This window comes from Scardinius erythrophthalmus, assembly GCF_964197995.2.
Source record: "Scardinius erythrophthalmus genome assembly, chromosome: 5".
NCBI classification, from domain to species: domain Eukaryota; kingdom Metazoa; phylum Chordata; class Actinopteri; order Cypriniformes; family Leuciscidae; genus Scardinius; species Scardinius erythrophthalmus.
The window spans coordinates 4451006-4454079 of NC_138225.1; the positions used below are offsets into that span (position 1 = coordinate 4451006).

Consider the following 3074-nt stretch of genomic DNA (forward strand, 5'->3'; position numbering starts at 1 on the left):
GGCATCTACGCTAATTTTAGTGTCTGTGTTTATCCCGAGGTTTTCCTGCAGCCTGCCGGATCCAGGCCGTATCCAGATCTGACGAAGGACCTTCGCCTGGACCGATGACAACGCAGTGCTGAAGTGCCAACTAGTCTCTCCCTATGGAGGATCCCTCTACCACTATACAGATAAGGCGTTGTCGGGAAAATTTGTTTCGCGTTCCTACCCCAAAGCAACAAAATAAAATAAAATTCTTTATCAAAATTTATAAGGAAAGACAAGTACTTTGTTTAGGCTTGGCTTGTAGGGAATTCCAAACCTGCGTATTTTCAAATGCACATAACTATAGAACCCATTCTAAATGCGCATGTGAACGCCATCAGCGTTTCTCACAGGTTCGCGTTTAAAGTCTGTGTAGAGGGAATGGTGTCGTCTTAGCGGCCCCTAATTTAATAACAAATGATCGTTGCGACGGAAGCAAATCAATCAAAACTAAGTTTAGATGGAAAATAACTTAACTCTGCTATAAAGCCAAAACAATCTCTGTTACCTTAAATTATACGCTTATCTCTGTGAAGCTGCTTTGAAACAATCTACGTTGTTAAAAGCGCTATATAAATGAAGATGACTTGACATTATGTGCTGTCATTCACTGCAAACATTTTTGCAATCATACATAAAACCATAAACAAAACATTAGCATTTGACTAAATAAATGTAGAGTCATTGGTTGTTTAGCTTATACAAGTATTATAATGAAATATCAACCATTACATTCATAAAACTGCAGAATATAAATACATTTTTAAGCAGTCAAAAAGGAAATGTCCAACACAGGACAAAACACAGTTCTTTTCACAATACAAGACACATAACCCCACCTTAAAAATAATTTCACTTATTTCCAAAAATTTGTTGGATTCATGTACACTGGTGGCCAAAAGAAGCATTTAAAGGGATAGTTCACTTTGAAATAAAATTTTGGTATGTTTTAGCTAAGTGTCTTAATGTTTTTGAAAGAAGTCTCTGATGCTCAAGAAACATTTCTTATTATTATCAATGTCTGACTGTCTACTCCATCTTTTCTACAGCATAGGAGTAAAAATCATCATCAAAATAATCTTTAAAAATCCAACACAATGTTTTTGTCCACCTTTGTGAATAAATTAACTTCTCCAAAGATTGGTTCCTGTTCAGAACTTGATTGACAACATCAGAGTGTTCCCTGGTCTGTGTGCGTGCCCACAAACACAAATGTGCTCAGTCCTTCAGAGGAGATCCCAGTTCCAAAACTATATGAGAGAGAGAGAGAGAGAGAGAGAGAGAGAGAGAGAGAGAGAGAGAGAGAGAGAGAGAGAGAGAGAAAAAGAATATTAGTGTCACATTATTTTTAACCTCCTTTTTTGTTAATTTTTATTATTATTTTCACAAAAACTTAAGAATATATATTTGTAAACAGCTTTTGTCAATAAATAGCATACAAAAGAACTAAATTAAATTATGCCAGATTCAATTTTAATACTTACAAATCCTAAATTCTGTCCAAAAATGCTGAGATCCATAGAAAGAATGACTGAAATCGATGATTTTAGCCCATTTCAGCTTGTCTGTTTTACTGCAGTGCTTACCTGGATACATTTAATCTGGTGAGACTGAACAAAGACAATGGTCCATCTTCTGATTGGTTCATTTGCTGTGTAATTAAGTTAGACATAATGCAAAGGTCACTTATTTGATATAAAGTTAGCCAATTTTGTAAGCTACCTAGTCTGCACCAGTGGCTCAAAAGCAATTTTCACATAGCGTATTGCTAATCATTTCAGCAAACTTATCTCAAAATATATCACAAATGGGCTGGCCTACCTCTGGAATCTTGCTTAGGTCACTGGCGCGAATTGGCGCTTTGTTGCAGTTGCCTTTAAACACAAAAATGGAAGTAAATTTTAAATTCCATAAAAAATAAAATAAAAAAACCTATATGGTATAGTTTGCAAACTAATGCTAAAACTATAAAGGTTCTCATCAGTAGGCCAACATTAGGCTATAAACAGAATTTCACATTAGTTTATTCACATTTATTGTTTATGTAAACGCGTTGCTCGTTGGCATATTTTAACTCGACAATTCAATAATCTAACAAAGTGTGTAAAATGAAACGTTAGCTCAGTTTACCATGGTAAAGTTCGTTACCGCCATGTTGACGACGAGTAACGTTAGGCTAACGTTAACGTTATAACATAGGTTAAACTCGGCACAATCCTGTCAGCACACACAGAATGTTTTTTCTTTTTGTTTTTACCTTGCTTGCTGATCTCTCTCTCTCGAAAGTGAAAGTGAATTCCGTCTCTTCCACGGGCCAGACACGAACGTTGCGATCCAACAAAAGACAGACCCCAGTGATATTACCTACACTGGACTGGATGCTCTGACGCGACACGACAAATCCCAGACAGTGTAGTGATGCGCCGCGGCCGTTATATTTCTGACGTAGTCCGATACGAGTCCAAGCGCTCGAGCTATTTCTGACAAGGGATACACAGGTTTGCATTTAAAGGTCCGGTCGCTTCAATGTGTTCAATATAGACAGTCTCTGGCTATTATAGCATTGTAGACACGCGGTGTAAGGCAAAAATTAGGAAATAAAAATCACGATGGAATGGTGCCAGCCAGAGAGGCAGTTACGTCAAATACAGTAGTATACAGCAAATTTAAAAAATACAGTAAGTCTCTGTATGTGGTGTTAGACGTCACAGAAAATTCCCATGATGCAATGGGAATCACAGTTATTTACTGTAAAGAGAAATAGCAGTATAATACTGGGGGATTTAAAGTAAATAACTGTAGAAATTACAGAAAAGTCTAACAGTGAATACTAAACGCTAAAACATCGTTGCCTGCCGTCAGATGCTTCACATTCTTAACTAAACTGATATAATCAGACATAAAAGAATAGATATCTCTTCAAAATCAAAACTCTTTTCAGTTAATTACAGCCGTCATATCTGCACGTGTTGTGGCGAATTCATGAGCTTTGGTTCAAGTGTTCAAAATCTGGTTCAGGTCTCAGAAGAAATCTTTCAGAGTCTAAGTTT

General features: G+C 36.7%; 1 long non-coding RNA gene across 1 annotated transcript; it reads right to left on the reverse strand.

The window, feature by feature from the left end:
* Positions 1 to 719: 719 nt before the first annotated feature.
* LOC308690649 lies at positions 720 to 2554 on the reverse strand. The gene is made up of 4 exons (XR_014030173.1): positions 2282 to 2554; positions 1846 to 1898; positions 1611 to 1675; positions 720 to 1274 (listed from the first exon to the last, which is right to left on the reverse strand). It is a non-coding gene; the product is annotated as an uncharacterized lncRNA (long non-coding RNA).
* Positions 2555 to 3074: the final 520 nt, after the last annotated feature.